Source organism: Vidua macroura, chromosome 5 (genome assembly GCF_024509145.1).
Source record: "Vidua macroura isolate BioBank_ID:100142 chromosome 5, ASM2450914v1, whole genome shotgun sequence".
NCBI classification, from domain to species: Eukaryota; Metazoa; Chordata; class Aves; order Passeriformes; family Viduidae; genus Vidua; species Vidua macroura.
The window spans coordinates 28,805,291-28,823,543 of NC_071575.1; the positions used below are offsets into that span (position 1 = coordinate 28,805,291).

Below are 18,253 nucleotides of genomic sequence, written 5' to 3' on the forward strand. Positions count from 1 at the left end.
GAAAACAAAGGTCAGCTAAAAAAACAAGACCTATCTGCAGCCATGAAGAGATATAATGGGAAGATAAAAAAACTGGAGATAAGACACCCCTATGAAGGGAAGGAGCAGTGAGGAAATAATATTGATTGGTAGAGGTGAGACACAGAGAAGAGAGGGAGAATGACAATTGCTATTCCTGAAGGGGACATATATCCAAAAATAACTTGCAAAGAGCCCTGAAGAGGTGGTGAAGATTTGATAACTGTACACCTTGTCCTCCTACACAGCAAGTAATCATGGCCGGACACCTTGAAGACATGTGAGCCTGGTGCTCAAATGCCAAACTTGGGCCTGTGCATCTTAGTCCTTGTAGGTACAGGTGCAAGTGGGTGAAATCTGTTCTGTTTTGAAATAGATTTGCCCTCTGCCTCCTCCAATACAGTCTGGAACTGAGATTTACTACATTGATACCCTTGTATTGCAGCATTAATCATGTTCCGTCAGCTGTGTGAATGGAAAAGATGATGCTTGCAGGGCTTTCAGACAGGATGGGTACCCTGTGTTTGTGCTGGGATTTAACTCCAGCCAGTAGCTGAGCCCCACACATCCACTTGTTCACTTCCCCCAGTGTGGGATGAGCATCAGAAGAGTGAGCAAAACAATGGGCCAAAATAAAGAGTTTAATAGATAAAGCAAAAGCCATGCACACAAGCAAAGCAAAACAAGGAATTCATTCACCACTTCCCATGGACAAGTGAATGTTCAGCCACCTCCAGGAAAGCAGGGCTACTCTATCCCAGGCAAAACCAGGACAGTTTGAAAGCATAACCACTGCAGATTTAGAAAAATCTGTGAGTAGTTTTCAGTCTGGCATGGCTAGGCCATAAAAGCCAAGAGAGGACAGCAGAAATTTCAGCCTGGTTTAGCCGCCCAAGATACACTAACTGTCTTCAATGGTAGTGGAAGTGATAACTGAGAGGTTCATCTTCAAAATGTTTTGGACCGTGATAAAAAAAATAATATTAAAAGCTAGTTCTAAGGGAATTTTTGGGCGTTTTTTATTCCCAAGGAAATACATCAAAAACATCAATCCATCTGAGCTGGAAAATTATGTATGAAAGTAAGAAAACAAGCTGATACATTCTAGCCAACTGGAAGTTAACCAACCCTACCTAAGTCTTGGTCCTGATTTGGAAACTGTGTGCATTCTCCCATTCATGTAGTCCTAGGAAGCAAGCATCTTATCCATGGGGGTACAATGGAGTGTCTTTAACTGAGCTCTTCATGGAATCTTATGTGAAACAGCCAGTTTTTAATCAAACTTGCTTAGGAAGGAATATTTCTGACAAAACTCAGAGAGCTTTGAGCCTCATCTAAGCTCTGCAAATTTCAGGAACTGACTGCACTGTCCTAAGTCGATGGAATTTAAACAAGCCCTGAATGTTGCTTAGGTGCCATAGGACAGCCCCATGCTCTGAACTGAGAAATATTTATCCCACTAGAGAGTAGCATGTGCTGTTTTTCTGCAAAGCAAGGAAAATGGGGACAAAAACCTTTGTAACATAAAGCTTCACCCTTTGTGCTGGGATTCAGATTTCATGTGGAGTATATTCCATAACCTCAGCAACTACCACACAGATTATATAATCTCAGCAACTGCCACGCAGATTGTATAAATATTCTTCTTCAATTAATGAAAGGAGTACTGCAATAAAGGACACAAAGAAAGCCATGTATTTAAAAATGCTAAACCCAAGAACATATACTTGTGTAGAAGTAAAATTTTGCCACACCCTTAGAGGGAAACTGCTGAGAACCTCCAATTCTACTTTGGTGAAGAATTTCCTTATCTTCTTGGCATACTTTACAGCCAGATGCAATGGCAAAATCTGATGATGAAGTAAGTTAATCATCTTTAAATTGTGGTGTGCAGTGTCATGATGTTATGGTAGGATTGTGATGCAGGGTTTTGTTTTATTGCTGTTTGTCATCACATTAAATTGGCTGAGTTGGGAATTGCAGTAAGGGCATTAGCATTCACAACCATTACTGCCTTGAACACTGTCCAGCCTTTTCACTTCCCCCTCTCTCTCCCCACTAGTTCAGTAATTCTGCTTTATGCCTTCTTTGAATGCAAAATATATTCTATCGGATTTCCTCCCCTCTCCTGACTGCCTTTGCTGGGAACTGCTGTAGAGAGGAAAGCTGCATTTAAGTTCTCTACCTTCCTTCAGACTTGTCATTATGAGTGACCAGTAGTTTTTTGCACCTTTGAGTTTTGTTCATTTTCTATATTAGTGAGCTGTAAAAGCCCTTACAAACAACAAAAGTTTGAGCACTTCAGTTTTCACTTATTATTTGCGTGTGTTGGAGAATCTGGGCACTCAATCTTAAAAATTAATAATTTTACTTCCACAAATGCATATACTAATGGGTATGAGAAAAGTCAGGGGTTTCAACACATCTAGAATTGGACTAACACAAAAAAAGTTTGGGTTGGGAAATTTTTAAGTAACATGTTTCATCCTTTCTGAATATTTTTATAATATATGTATCAAACTAGTTTTCCATTTCAAGCGTAGATTTTATCCTCATTTTCCAGTGGTAGTGAAATAGAATGGATAGAAAGTCCACACTGAGGCTGGTAGAGGTCTGAATTGGACTTAGTGGAAGCTGAGTGAACCCTGAGTTGCACAAAGACATGTGGAAGGAACCTTCTAGTTGCATCCAGCTCTACCTCCTCCTAATGGCATGAAAAGCTGGGTCAGCTTGCTGTGGCCTTGTCCTGTTGAGCCCTAAGCTCAAAAACATTTACTGTGCAGCTTCTCTGAGTAACTTTGCCAACAGGTGACCACATCTGATGGGGAAAAGTGTTTGTTAACATCCTGCTGAAATTTCTCTTGTTACAACTTGTGTCTGTTGCCTGTAGCACTGTTTTGCCTCTTGTGCTTTTGCTGTGTACGTACAAGCAGGTTTCTCTGCCTGCTCTGCAAACTACCATCAGTTTGTTGAAGATAGCCATAAGATCTCCCCTGGGATCCCTGTTTTCCTCTTCTTATGGCTCAAGGAGCCCAGCGTCTCCTTGACTTGTTACACTTGTGTGAGCCAGCACTCCAGTGGTCCGATGTTACTGGCCTTCTCCTGGCCTCATTCCAGTTTGACAATGTCTTTCTTCTACTGGAAATTCCAAAACTGGACATGGTACTCCACTTGTGGTCTAATGAGTGCCAAATAGAAGAGAAGGAGGATAAAATTATTTAAGTTGCTGGGTCAAGTCTTGCTAATGCAGCTTGGTACCTGGTTATTGATCACAAACTTGAGGGCTCACAGCTAAACCACAATGGCCATATGTGCCAGAGAAGACAAAAAGGTGGTCGGGATGACTGAAACCTGTCAGTGCCACTGGGGACTGACAATTGTGTGTACTGTGCTACATAAACTTCAAATATTGCCCTGACTAAACCTGATGAAGATTCTCCATCAGTCCAGACTCAACTCTAGTTACCAAAAACTAAGGTATCATTTCTAGGTGTTCCAAATAGATGGATTGAATCACTCCCCAGAAATGTTTCTCTCTGTGTGCAGACACCAGGGGAGAGACTTAGACTTAGACACTAAGTTAAGTTTTGCTTTTAGGCAGCTAAATTCAAATGAGATGACAATTCAGATGGGATCACACCATCAGATGGTACTCTTGCACACTTGGAGTAGAAGACAAATGTTCACACTGTTTCACTTCAGTGTAGAAATTTCTTCCTCAGCTTCAAGCCTCAAGGTTGAATCTTTAGACTGGTTGGTTGCAAACCATGGCTGTGTCTTGCCCATGTTAGGGCATGGTAGAGTTTTTCTTGTTCATTGATGTGGTTTCTTGTGCTTCAGATAGGCTTCTAGAAGTCTCAGCAGTTATTCTTCAGGGGTTTTCCAGCTGAATCTATGTAAAACATGGCTTGCTACTGTACCGAAGAATGCTCCATTTTGAATGAGATTTTGCAACCATTAAATACTGGTAATGGGATTGTGCTTAGGATGCTGAAGGCTCTAAACAGATGCTGTCCAACATCCACCTAACCTGCTCTTGGATGTATGGTTTGAAAACCACTGGTGGAAAAAAAAGCTTAGTGAAAAGCACAACTTGCTAAGCAAGGCTAGGTGACAGGATTGAAGGAGAAGGAATTTCATCTTTTGGAGTATTTTAGCATTGCTTTTGTCCTAAAAGCAAATCTAGGAGACTCTGAGTTTAGCTGAAATTGAAAAATCAGAGCTATGACAATCTTACATCATGCACATGAACTGTAAAGTCAAACCAGTCTTAAGTTTGAAGTGACGCATCAGACTATGGAGAAAGAATAGGACTCATTCTGCAGGTATCTTTAAAAAATGCTTTGCCTGTAAAGGTCTTCACTATTACCCTAGGCTTCAAAATCTCAGATTTTCTTAGCAGTTTTCTTTCTCACCTGTTGACTTTACTACTGTAAAGCTACTTCTCTGTTTTCATGAAGTACTGAGAAGACAATTTAATAAGCAAGTCAGGAATTGCTCTAGAAGCACCAGCAAATGAGACTCTAACCATAGCCACCTGTGACAGAGATAGATTGTACTTTATTCCATTTACAGCTATTATGAAATTTGGGAAAGAAGGGAAGGGAATGAGAGATGGTCAACAACTTTGTAGAGGGTATTGATGTGGATGAGTTTTTTCCTAAATTTTGTGGGGAAGGGGGACCACTGTCACAAGCTCAATCTGAGGCTCAGGGTGCAGCAGTCCTCACCAGTGTCCTGCTGCTGGGGAAGGACATTTCTGTTGTGCAAACACCATGAGTGACTGGCACCAGCCCTGACCCTTCTGATTTCCAGAAGAGCACAGCTTTTCTTTCTGGAGAACCTGGGAATGGCATCACAGCAGCCAGCACAGAGAGTTTTAAGGCTTACTACACCCAAGCCTGGTTGCTTTCTAGCTCTCTTGAAATCGCATTAAACAGAAATAAAGATGAAAACAGATGTAAATGAGAATTTGTTTAGCTAGCACAAATGTTGGTGATGCAATTACAATGAATATAGAGTCAGAACTAAGAAAACTCTTCTTTTATCCACCCATACTTTAATGAACTTAAAGAAGAATTTGTGTAGGGAAAAAATGTTTAACCAAATTTTTTGTCTGGGATCCTTTCTGGATATAATATTTACACCTAATTTATTCTTTGTGGCTTCGTTTAAATGTAGTTTAATCAAAATGCTGATTTCAATCTTTTCCCAAGGGTTTGCCTCCCATCTGCCACATCACTTTCAGAAATACTTAGTTTCACGTAGCCGTGCCCAAAACCCTTATCTTCTTCCTAGATGATAAACAGTTTATGCTAGCAGACTTTGTTCACCATAAAGGAACCCCAAATTTACTCTAAGGAAAATACTCTTGTTGGCTTGGTACCGTTGTATTCACAGCTCAAGGTAAAAAGCTTTTTTCACATGCTGAAAATCACATTTGCATCAATGCTATAAAGTTTGCCTCCAACTGTGCAAGCCTATTTCAAATAAACTGGTACACAAAGTTGTGTGTACATGCAGCACATTTAGTGCTTGTTTCTGACTGGTGCGGCTGTCAGCCATGTGGTGTGGCAATGCATTATTGCCCTGCCCTTGGGAGACCTATCATGTGATTTAATAAACATTCAGATTTAGGTACAACATTCTAGCAAACCCAGTGTCTCCCAGAGACTATCGGAAAGCGCCAAATATAGAGAGTGATTTAGCTGTTTCGGGGTTGCGTTTTTTTGTGTGTGTGTTTTGGTTTTTTAATTTTTTTTTTTTTCCTGATTACACAATTTTCATGGAAATAAACTCATTGTTAGTTTAGCATTAATCTGTTCCTGGTACTTACTGTTTATTTGCTTTAGAAGCTCAGTCACAATATTTTATTTGCAGACTTAATTATCTCCATAGCAACTAATTGTGATTTATTAATAATAATACTAGTAGTAATTGAAACAGAGAGATAGGAGAAGCATACTATGTACCACACATGCTGATAAAATAACTTCAAAATAAAACATCTTTTGAATTTTTTTAAAGAAACAATGGGTGAACTTAAGGCAGCAATTCTATAGGGAGATGGGAGCTTTTCTAGACTCTTCCTGTACAACAAAATGTGTTTAGATATTTGTACAAAATTTGTGTTATGCAGCAACTGATCCAAAATTCATTGAAAATTTTAATTTTGGTGGTCTTGGGATCAAGCCCTTGTTTAAGTAATTTCTGAACTCATTGTCAAACAATCTTTCAGATTTTGCATCTTGCATGTGAAAACAAATTGAAAATAAACTAATTAGAATTTAATCTGCTGTTGCACTGAGGATCAGGAAATTAAGGATTAAGATTAAGGATTGTGTTTGACTGTGGAATTTATTCAATAGTCCTGAACTCACCGAGGAACAGATTTCTTTCCCACATCGAATAATCAGGCTTTACTAATTTAAAGAACTTACTCCTAGAGCCCACAAATCCAGGCTCATACATTTTCTTTAGAGAGGAAGAAGGCAGAGCTGACCAGGACTGGATTTTTACATATAAATCCCAGGGATTACAGGAGCCTTTCCTGCCTCTGTGCTTTACATCACTCTCCCAAGTAAGCCTACAGAGTGGGGCAGAAAGCCTAGAAAACATTCCAACAGTCACCTTGCAATGTGTTTTCCTGCTTGTGTCTTGGTTGTGTGTTAGAACAAAAGTCTTCTGGGGCCCTTGGAGAGGAAAGCATGACGTTCCTGAGAACACAGACATGTCAGAAAGGCTATGATAAATCTGCCCCTGAGTTTGCAGGTCTTGTCTGCTCAAGAATGCTGCTGCTCTGATGCAGCCCCTTCTCCCATGGGGGACTCAGCAGGTTTTCTTAGCAGCAATAGGGCAAAACATGTGGGACTGCTGCTATGCAGTGCTCCCAATGTGAAAGGCTTGCTCTGCCTCACCTTGAGGAGTCACCACTGTGGCTTCTAGCAGGGCCATGCTAGTGCTGAGATCCCTAACACTTGTATGGGGAAAAAGATTCCAAACAAACAAAAACACCAAAACCAAACCAAACACCCCAAGGTGAATTAGTGATATTTGTTGTAACAGTGAATATCCATGCAAGCAACTCTGAGCAATAAGATCCTACAATAAATATTTACTCCATATAGAAATATATATCTATAACCTATCCTCATAGCTTGCCCCAAGAAGTCCCATGGATCTTTTGTGTTATGACAAGGTCAAAGACTCAACCAAGGGGCACAATGTGGCTTCTTTTTCAGGCTGTTATTTTAACACACAGGAGAGGGAACCTGACCAGAGATAGGTTGCCAGCCTTGAACTTGGAAAATTGAATTGAGTTTTCTCTTCTGCAGCTGATTACTTATAAGACCTGAGGGAAATAATTTTGTGTCAGATTCTTCAAGGTATGATGCCCATTTTTTTTCCCGTGGAAATTGGTTAAGGTTAGATGCTAAATACCTTGACGCTTTTGTGGGGCCTTTGAATTTGTACCTGAAAAATGGAGATGGGATGATTCATATACTTGATAAATGTACTAACAATTGTGAAGTTCTTATACCTAATAGCTACAGAAGTCATACATTTACTGCAGGTAGAGCTACATAGTTCCAGATGCTAATTTGACCTTTCTATCTTGTTTGAAATGATATTTTTGGCTGTAAAGATGAACTTCTTGTAATGTTCAGATCAGTGGTAAATTTTATTATTGACTTCTGTGAATCCACCAACTCTTTAAGGGATTTTATTCTTATTTATATTTCTTTGCCCATGATAATTGAAATAATACCTTCATCACTAGGTCTGTAAACGAGCCATACAATAGAAACATTCAGCATCAGTCACAGCAATTAAGAATTTGTCTAGATGCAAAAACACTGTACCTTGCAGATGGCACACAAGAAGCCAAGGCTACATTTTCACTAGAGCTTGAGAAATTTATATTCAGTCATCCTCTCAGGACTAGACACAGACTAACCAGGATAAAGTGATGTTCTTAATACACTTCTCAGAAGAGCTTTAGTTACTTTAGTTTTTTGAGCAAGTTCATTCAGGGTCTCTGTGTGGCCTGATATTGTGCCATGAAGAGGTATCCTGAGACACTGGACAGAGTTCAGAGGTGAAAATAAGGATTGCACGTGGCCACAAGCTAATCTTGGAGCTTAACTGATAGAGAGCTTCTGCCTCTGAAACACCTCAGAATGTGTTGGCAGCTTTATTCATCTGACCTCTGCTTTTTGCCACCTTTTCCTTCTGTGGTTGTCATCTCCTACCTGTCAGATGTTAATTTTTTGGCACAAACCGGCATTGTTTCTTTTCATTTCATGGTGCGCAAGTACTTCAGGGAACATCATTAATATGAAAATTTACAACAGTGTGCAGAACACTTTTTATTCTTTACTTGCTGCTGAAGAATCGGTAAAGGAAAAGTGGTATAAGATTTTTTTCCCCTCTGTATTTTTGGATTTTTTTTAAAGATTGATTCATGCCTCTTCCACCCAAGATGCATTGACTGAAATTAATGCACTTGTCAGAATAGAATTAAATTCCTGATCACAATGAACCAAGAGGATCTTCAACTTCATCTTCCATGAATTTTAAGAAAGGAATATTTATTTTTCTTGTGTACCTTCAGTCTAGGAAAGAACTGAAATTCTTCCTTTGCATTGTGCTGAATCAATCACAGGAAATAAATAGTGGTGTCAAACTGCCTCTTAAAGGACCTTTGGTACTTTATCTCGCCTTACAGACGTGAGCAGTTTTTGGGCAAGTGACAGGTTGATACAGACTGGTCAGCATATGATCCAGGCACCCAAAAGGATAGCAAATAAAACAAGGTGATTCTCAGAGCTCATTTTTGTAAGAATTTTCAGCATCAAGCAAATAGAATCTGCTAATATCAGGCTGTTGTTCTAATGAAGAAGTCCTGATTTAACCACTTTGCTCCTATTAACCTTAATGCTCTTTGTGTTCAGAGTCAGTCAGACTCTGACTTACAAGGGGTGGTGTGGGACAGAGACACTCAGTTACACCTTTTGTCTGCAAGACTGTGAGGAGAGAGAGAAATGAGCAGACCACAGGACTGATCTTATCATGACATGACAAAAATCTGTACAAAAAAGAAAAATGCATCTGTGCAGACTTTACCAGACCGCCTTAACATTCTACACGTTCAATATTCAGAATTATTCCGTGAATAATTTATGCAAACATATTCCAGTGGTACAACCATTTCAGTGGGTATTTGCTATTTTGGGACTTGTGGTTGGTCAGCTATTTCCATGTGACAATTACCAGTTTCTGCATGCGTGATTCTTACATGTGGCTCTTTAGGGTGAATATATTTAACTATTTGCTGAGCTCTCCCTATGTGCAAATAAATTTCACTTTCAGCAGTGTACAGGAGAAAAAAAAAAAAAGAGAACTAAAACCAAGCAGAAATAAGGGGTTGCAAATATTTGAGGGGGAACATAAGTACCAATGAAATGAAGCTCTACAGCGATTTTTGGTGTTATGATGCTCCAGTTGTAAAAACTGCATTTCCAAGGCTTTAGGAGTCTACCCCTAAAAGCTACACCCCAGGTCAATTTGCAAAGTGCCTGGAGCCCTTCTGGCAGCTCTGAATCATAAACTCATAGGACAGTTGGGGTGGAATGGACATTTAAGGATCATTTCATCCAACCCTCTGCAATGAGCATTTATACCAGGTTGCTCAGAGCCCCCTCCAGTCTGACCTTGCATGTTTCCAGGGAGTAGCCCAGCAAGACTGTCTCTCTCGCCCTTGCCAGCCCAGGAAGCAGAAAGCCATGGTGTGAAGTCCAACCTCTGGATCTCTGCACTGCAGGCTAGAGCCCACCTGGCTGCAGGGATGAAAATAATGATGGTGGTTTACTGTGATTTATGGAAACTTGTGAAAAATACGTTGATTTTTCCTGCTTCCTTCCTCTCCATATATTATTCTATCCTTGCTCTTGTTCAGATGTATCCATCTTGGGGAGAAAAAAAACCTTGAAAAAAAACCCCCGAAATACCAACACATCATATGGGCATAGCTTCTCATTTCTGTGCTCTATCATGTCCAGTTGCCATCTCCCCAGCTTGAAGATTTCTGTGGTGCAATTCTTTACCATGCAGCACGCAGACAACAAAGCTCTCAGCGCTCAGGGAGCGGCGTGCAGGGCTGCACAGGAAAGGGACATTAATACAGCCAGGGAATTTTCAGTTTTCTCTGGAACTGGAATTTAGCTGTTCCCTCCTGCTGAGTGAATGATAATGAGACAATCGATGGTAAACAGGTGCAGCAAGGAGCTGCTCTGGATACAGCAAAGCTTCATGCTCCGCTGTGCTCAGCGTCTGAATCTTGGTATCATTCAGAAGGAGTGACAGAATAATAATTCTCTTCTCATGTTAAGGTAGAAACTTGTTAAATTCAGAACCTTCTGGAATTAATGCCTCTTTTTTTTTTTTCCATAGGTTCTTTGCATTTGCCGAGCTTCATTTCAGAAATTCCTCGAGCAACGAAATTCACCTTTAAGAATTATTTGTAACAAATTATTTATTCATTATCTGAAGCTTTATAGCATTTATAAACCTTTAAATACTTAGAGGTTTTGTAGATTTTTAATTATTTTAAAATATTCTATATTTTTAATTAATTTTTAAAAATTGATTGGATCCACATTTAATCTGACCCAGTGCTGTGGTTTTTGCCACCTTGCTTTGGAAAGCTAGAGCAGAAAACTCAGATGTGCACATGTGCACAGCTCTTCATAATCCTAGTTTATTTAACCCATGAACAAAAAGATAACACTTGATGGATAGTTTCAGTAGAGCAGCATTCCCTCTCCACAGAAGGGGAGAGAGGACCTGCTGTGGATAAGTATTGACTAGGCACAATGCTGTTAGTACTGGGGTGAGGGGATGGTACAGTGCAGGGCACCCCCTCTCACCCTCCTCTTCCTGCAATCATTGTCCTGCAGAGGGTTTTTCTTTTTTTTCCTATTCCTTCTTTTTTTTATTGTTCATTTTTTCTCTATATATGAGATGTATTATATCTGTTCAATATAAGTTCTTTGTTCCCTTTTTTTACAACTTCTTCGTTGCACCCTGAAGCAAACCCTGCCCAGCTCTCAGGTTGCAATCCTTCACTGACCACCCTCAATAATTCATATTTGTGCTTTTCCCTCTGAAGTCATCCTCTGCCTGTACTTTCAAGGCCTTTGCTGTCACTCTATGAGCATATTCTCAGGGACCCCCTGTGACATCCTGCTTAAGAACACCTAAAAAGAAAAGACACAATATTCGTTTGTGTCTCAATCCAGGAAAATTCTACTCACATTTAAATATATGCTGGAACAACTTTTCCAGTATTTGATTAATATATTTTAAGTTGTCACTAGAATGACATCTTTTCCTCTTCCTCTTTGAAGGGATTTTATCTGATCTTTTCATTGTTCTTTGTGCCCAGAAACTTCCATAGGAAGCTCTGCTGAGAAACATATGTACACATAACTCAAAAACCATCTGCTTCTCTGTCACCTGAAAGACTTTGCATAGAAAGCTAATGCATAATTTATTTTAGACATTTTTTTTTGTCACATTTGGAAGTGCTTTTTTACCTTGGCTCTACAAAGGGTAAGATGCTTTTCCTGGACCAAAAAGCTTAAAATTCAATCTTAGTACCACAGATAGCAATTTACATTCTTGGCTTGGGCAGCATCTGTTCTGTACCTGCCACAGCCATGTCCCTCTATAGCTCCAACAGTGCAACCCCAAGCCTGCAGGTTTCATCTACTTTTATGGGATGCAGTCTTCAGAAGTCTGGTCTGATACAAATAACCAGTGACATGAATGGGAATATAAAACACCTTAATAACTATTTTCAAGGCTTCTGTAAGGCCGTTTAAATGCAGCCCATTGCTGTAGCACTGGGGCTTCACACAGCATGCAGCCAGGTGAGGAGGCAAGTCCCTGGGGTCAAGGATGCTGTCCTGCATAGATAGCATCATTGCCCTTGCAGTGACATCCTGTAAGCTATGTGGAGCAAATACTGTGGGCAAAATGTACCTGGCAGACAAAAAACTACTTGCAGACAGAAGGATGCAGAAGTAATTTAGGCTTGACAAGCCTGCTGTCTAAAGACAGGGTCTCCAGACTTGGTTCTCATTCTGTTTCACTCATGATAACATTGGGAATTGATGCTAGTTCTGGTGATAAGGTTTTTAAGACTTTAATCTATGTTAATTACCACAGAATACAAGTGTATTTGAAAAGGGGATATTCGGGTATTACGTTCTCTGAACAAGTGCAGTTGTCTTTCTCTTTCAGTACCATATCAAGGATATTGACTGTGACTCCACAGATTCAAAAGAGAAAAGTTCAGTAGATATAAAAATAGTTTTATACTCCGTATTTAGGATTTGTTGAAAAACAGCTGCTGAGGGTACAAGACCACAGTGGGTGAATCTGAAATCAGATTTGAATCTGAAATCACAGCTTTGACTGTAGAGTTTTGACTTATGCTTTAGCTATAAACCTGAAATACACAAAGTGAAACCCTCACCTGTTGTTTGTGCCACGTGCTGAATAGTAACTTGACACAATATCATGTTTCTGAATCTGAACTTTTTCTTTTGGGAACTGCTCACAGTAGTGTGGGAATAGGTGTGAGGATGCCAGTACCTACACATTACCTAGATTTGTGTAAAATTTTGTTTTAGGAACTTGTTTGGGCCAATGACTGCAGTGCCTTTGCCTTTTGACAGTGGTATTTCTGCTTTATTACTACCTTACTATATATCACATGGAGAATTTCTATAAAATATGACTAAACATAAATTGTACCATTATATATTTGAAAGTTATTCTGCCACCATACTAAATATGAAAAAGCAAATTTTTCCCTCTTAAATTCTCTTTCTCCTTGTTATATCTTTGGACCTTTCTAGTAAACTGTAGCATAGTAATTTGAGGTTCACCGGACTATTAAATGTTGCTCTAAATCACTCTATCTCCTCCTACATGGTCTTAAGCAAGTTTTTATATCATTGTCAAGGTTCTTGGCTCTCATATGTGCTGTCAAATGTGCTAATAACCAGTGAAAATATCACTCCTTATTACAGTATTCTACTTACAGTTTTCATGACAGTACAAAAATGATACTTTTAAGCTCTTGCACGCATATCAGAGTGCTCTGCTCCCGGTCTTTACTTTTTCATTTCTGTTATTCCTCCATTACAAACAAAGTCTCTTGTTTACTGTTCTGTTTTGACTATTCTGACTATTTCTGTTTTGGCTGTAGAACACATTGTGTCTTACTTGTTTTTTCATGAAATAGTTAACCAGTAGGTTTGAGGGGGTACTAGCCAAAAGAGACCTTTTATTGATGTTTACATTGTTTATTAATTCCACATAAGATAGAGGCATTCTGTGGTGGAGCCATAGCAAAAAGTGTAAAAGGGGCATGAAAACCCTTTACCTGGCAGCAAGTGCTGCCTCAATCCCTCAAGCCCCAGACACGGACCATCATTAAGATATAGGGACACATCACTGCTGCTGATAGCTGAGTGCTGTGAGGACTCCTCCTGCATTTACTGTTTTGTTAGCTCCCATTTGTTATTCCTTATCTCTGCTCTGTCTCCATACGTTTCCTGGTGAAGGCAATATGTTGTTTTGAGGGTTTTTTCCACTGAGAAATGAGCTCGAAAAATTTAGTTTTGCCAAATACACATGAAAGGAATTGAAACATGCTGCTTTTCCTGATGCTGGCAGCAGTTCAGTGATCCCAGTGGTGGCCTCAGTGGTGGCACGTGGATATTCTCAGCTCAGTCAGAGAGAAAGAGAAAGGTTTTCTAACCAGGCAAGAGCCTGGGAAACAGTTGGGAAAGAATGTAAATAATTCTCTAATCTATCTTGTTATTCACATTGTTTATAGATATGTTCTGCTACTGTGCGTCATTCACTGCCCACCAATGGTGTGACATGTTTTTACTCTAAGACCAATGAAATTAGCCTTCTCGATGTTCTCTATATATAGAGTGGTACATTTGAAATAAAGAGAGAGCTCATTTTCTTTGCCTTCTGATCTGGAGTTCTCTGTTCCCGTCCTGCTCGACAGCGACAGTGGCAGGAATGGCCACAGGAGCTGCAGGAATGGGAGCACAGAGCAGCAGGAGGCTGTGCCTGTCTCATGAACCATTGTATCTTGCCTACTGGAGGACATTCTGCATTACAAGTGAGAGAACACAAAAATTTAAAGGACTTTACAGGTAAATTGGCTTATGTCTTTTGAAATGAAGAATGTTACAGCACAGCACCAATAAATAACCTGTGAAGGCCAAGACCATACCTGTGCTAGTAAAAGGCAGCCACTGTTTGTCAGTGAAGTCCATTTTTAAAAAAGTTTTAGGCAGCACCTGTCTGCCTCAGCAGCAATATATCATTGGTGTGTTTGGCCAGAAGCCTAGGGAGAAAAAGCATGGGACAGAGGGAGACATCTTCCACCAGCTTTGGGCTCCAAACATATACTCCTATTCCAGAATCCATCATGTGTAGCATTGCATCGTTCCTTTTGTATTTCTTTCAGAAGTCAGCGAGCACAAGACAGCATACAGCTGCTTTGGATTAATCTGATGCTTCAGCATCTTAATTTTGGCCTCTTTCAAATGATGCTACCTTGGCATGGTTTCATTCAATGACTCTAATAGATCCAGACAAATACTGGTTTGGGATTTTTTTTTTTATTCAGAAGCCAAACCAAAAAAAACAAGAAAAAATGCCTTAAGTCAGAATTTTCTGAAGTTTTCTTTGGCAGAATGAAAACAAAAATGTATTATGCCAAAACCTTGAATGAACCAAAATATTTCATTCCCCCAAAATTGAATGTTTGTGTTCTGATTATTCTTGCCTTTTTTTTTTTTCTTTAATTGAATGATACTTTGAACAAATAAGTCACAAAATTTTACTTGCAAATGATTGGAATGGAAATATTTGCCATCTTCAGAAGTCTATAACTTAATCTTTCTTTCATCCAAGGATTTAGCTGAATTCTGCCTAAATTTATTCTTTTTTTTCAAGATTTTATTTTTCCTTTGTGTTGAATGTTTACAGAAAAATATCCCCGAGAACTTTTCTTCCTGCTATTGAATTGATTCTGGAATTTTCTTCCTGCCTTGTCAGTGAGATATTCTCCTATTTTTACAGGGTTTATTTTGACTTTGCCTTTTCCTGATGAAGAACATTTCGGGTTTGATTCTTAATGATCTGAAAATTCCTATCATTTGGTGTGTGAAACGGTTAAGACTCTTCATCAGCTGTGCCTTGGCCTTCCCCTGTTTACTCTGTAATAGAGTTATAGGCTAATGAGGAGTAAGGTAAATTCTGCCTTTGCCTAAAACTCTGTGTTTTAGAGTAGATGTTGCTGTCAATACACTTTCTTCCTAGACTTGCTTTGATTTTTCTTTTTTTTTTGTTTTTTCCCAAACAGAGTCATTCAGTTAAAACACAGGTGTGAAACTGTGCAAGAAAAGAGGAATAAAAGGTTCATATTTAGCTTGGCATGGTGCTCTTTAATCATCTCTTGCCTTAAGGATGCTTGGCTCTGCCAGGGAAGCCCAAAGTCCTTCAGGCCAGAGTCCATCTCTGCCCAGAAATGTTCATGTTCCTGTTTGTTTGTTCTTTGGCCCAGAAGCCCGGTAATCTGGGCTTTTCCCAAAGATTATGTACTTGTGGCACAGGCCCCTGTAGTACATCCAGTGTGTTTGGAAGATGTCTGTTTTATGGTTTTATTATGGAAATAAGAATTCTCAGCAAGAATTTCCAGTGAACTTCTCTACAAAGCTGGGTTTATTTCAAAGCTCTGCACTATTGATATCCTTCCATCCATTTACCTTTAATCTTCTGCATGTGATAAAAGTGTTATTATTTTTGGAGAATGAATGTTGTTTCAAAGGCGCGTAATCAGCCCCTTCCAACTTGGAAAACATCACCCTTTTGAAAGAGATTTTCTAAGTCTGCTTTGTCTGCAAAAGTGAGTTTTAAATATTCCCATAAAATCTCTTCATTTCCTGTGCCATGTGCCTGAAAACAGACTGTTAAGTTTGTTGGGAATTTGAGGTTTGAAAATAATGCTGCATTTATATATAGAGTTAAATAGGCTTGGAAATAATCCTTTTAAGGACTTTATTTACATGACCAAAAATAATCAAGATCTGATTGTTTGAGAACTGTAGGATAGAATGTCAGTACTACTTCAACAAGCAAACTAATCAACTGGTCCTCCTACTGCCTAGAACTGATGAAATAAAAAGATGCTTATTAATTCTGCTTGTAAATGCTTGGGAGCCATGCAAATTCTCACTGGTGAGAGCCAGATGGGTCCCTCGACAGTGAGATTCTTTTATAGGTTCATTGCTCATTTCTATGGCTAATGCTTTCTTCCTGATGAGGAGATTGTCCCCACTGATCCTATTTCTGGTTGCACTGTTGTTCTCAGAGGCAACAGGAATACAAATCACAGCTGGCACATCCTTCTGGTGGCTGCACTGGGCACTGAGAGTTGAGCTCACCTCTGAACTGTTGCTGTTGCTGGGCATGGAACCTCACACTGCACTGATGATCTCCACTTGTGTCTGCTGTCTGGGCCCTTCCTGGCAGCTCAGCAGAAGAGAAAGGGGGCCAGGATGGGTTGTTCCATTGTCACCAAAACTGCAGGAAAAACAAAAGCTCTCCAACAACATTTTTAGCGTTAGAGTATCCAGGCATTACTTTATTCTGGCCAGGATGTTCAATAGAAATAATTTCATCCACACATTATCCAGGTTGTGCAGAGAAAATCACTCCATCACACATGACTTTTTACTAGATTTTTTCACATACTTATACAGTCAGAACTCAGAAAGACTCATTGGTTCAGTGTTCATTGGTCCCAAGTTATGCAGTTCTTAGTATATTTTTTTATTGGATGAAGTCTTCCTCTGTAGCTTAACAAACCTAAAGTTTGCCTCATCTCTAACACATTTTAGATGCAGTTACATCCTTTATGACTTTTCATGTTTGAGGGTTTTGGGGCAATTTCCTTCCATCTGTGTTTATGTCCAGCATAAATGTATCAGCATGCCTCGTGCAGAGCTCAGTCTGGTGAGATTGGCAAATTCACCTCTTGTAGATCCTTTACTGAACGACCTGTTGCAGGTGTCTCAGGTATCTTTAAAACCCAATTTCCGAAGGATTCTTTGGATTTTTGATTCAAAGTCATTATTTTGCACTTCCAACAGCACCACACACATCCTGGGCTGAGCATGAGCCTGTGTCTGTGTGTACTGACCTGCTGCAAGGCCCAGGGAAGATGCAGACCTCTCTGCTTGCTTTCTGCAGCCAAAACTCCTCCAGTGGTTGAAGGAGCAAAATCTCCTAGAAAATGCACTATTATTAAGCTGCAAGGAGGAGCCTTTCAGAAAGGAGAGACGGCAGATTTTGGGTTACTGCCATCCCTTCAAAGGGAGGGATTTCAAGCCTGTGTCTCCCCAGTGGGTTAGAGCACTCCAAAATGTGCACTGGAGCTGCAGTGTGAGCTCTCCCAGCCTGGACAATTGCCCTTAGGAAGAAATCCCACCGAGAAGCAGAGACTGTGGGAATCAGGTCAGCCTGATGAGCAGCAAAAGCCTGTCCAGGGATACAAACAGCCATATGGGATATGCTAGCTGAGCCCTCTGGCTATGCAGACCTCATTGCTTATCAGCAGTGGTGAGTTCTGCCCTGGACTTCAACCAGTACTGGATGTCAACCAGAACAAATCCATAGCTGGAAAATGACAGATCCTGAGCTGGGGAGCTCAGGAGCAGCAATGTAAGGAGGGAGGCAGGAGTGTAATTACAAACCTGCAGGAGGCAGGGAAAGTGCCAGCTGGATGCTGGGGGGCTTTCATGGGAACGACAGTGAATTCTCCTCCCTACAACCAGGGATGCTGAGATGAATTATGCATCTCTTTTGGTTAGAAGGATCAAAACAGTGCCCTGACTGATGTTTGACATGAATTACTGAGGATTACATGAAATTTGAAAATGCTTTGGGCAGTGGGCAATTTTGGAAACAAGATTTTGACAAGGAGTGCATGCAGATTAAAGCTGAAATCAGGTGGAACCATGGCATGGGCTTTCACTGGTCAGTAAATTCTGCCCCTGAGGTGGTAGAGACCCACTATGGAGTAAGGGGTCCCAGCTGAGTTTATGGCAGGGGTTTTGTGTTGCCTGGGCTATGT

General features: G+C 40.1%; 2 long non-coding RNA genes across 2 annotated transcripts in view; both read left to right on the forward strand.

Annotated features, from left to right (window-relative positions):
* LOC128807714 (uncharacterized) overlaps positions 1–10,541 on the forward strand; it is a 55,516-nt gene extending 44,975 nt beyond the window's left edge. Inside the window, exon 5 of the long non-coding RNA XR_008437255.1 lies at positions 10,471–10,541. This is a non-coding gene — a long non-coding RNA (uncharacterized LOC128807714). The remainder of the gene's footprint in view (positions 1–10,470) is intronic.
* Positions 10,542–13,311: 2,770 nt separating this feature from the next.
* LOC128807716 (uncharacterized) lies at positions 13,312–15,804 on the forward strand. The gene is made up of 3 exons (XR_008437256.1): positions 13,312–14,264; positions 15,199–15,368; positions 15,482–15,804. It is a non-coding gene; the product is annotated as an uncharacterized LOC128807716 (long non-coding RNA).
* The last annotated feature ends 2,449 nt before the right edge of the window (positions 15,805–18,253 follow it).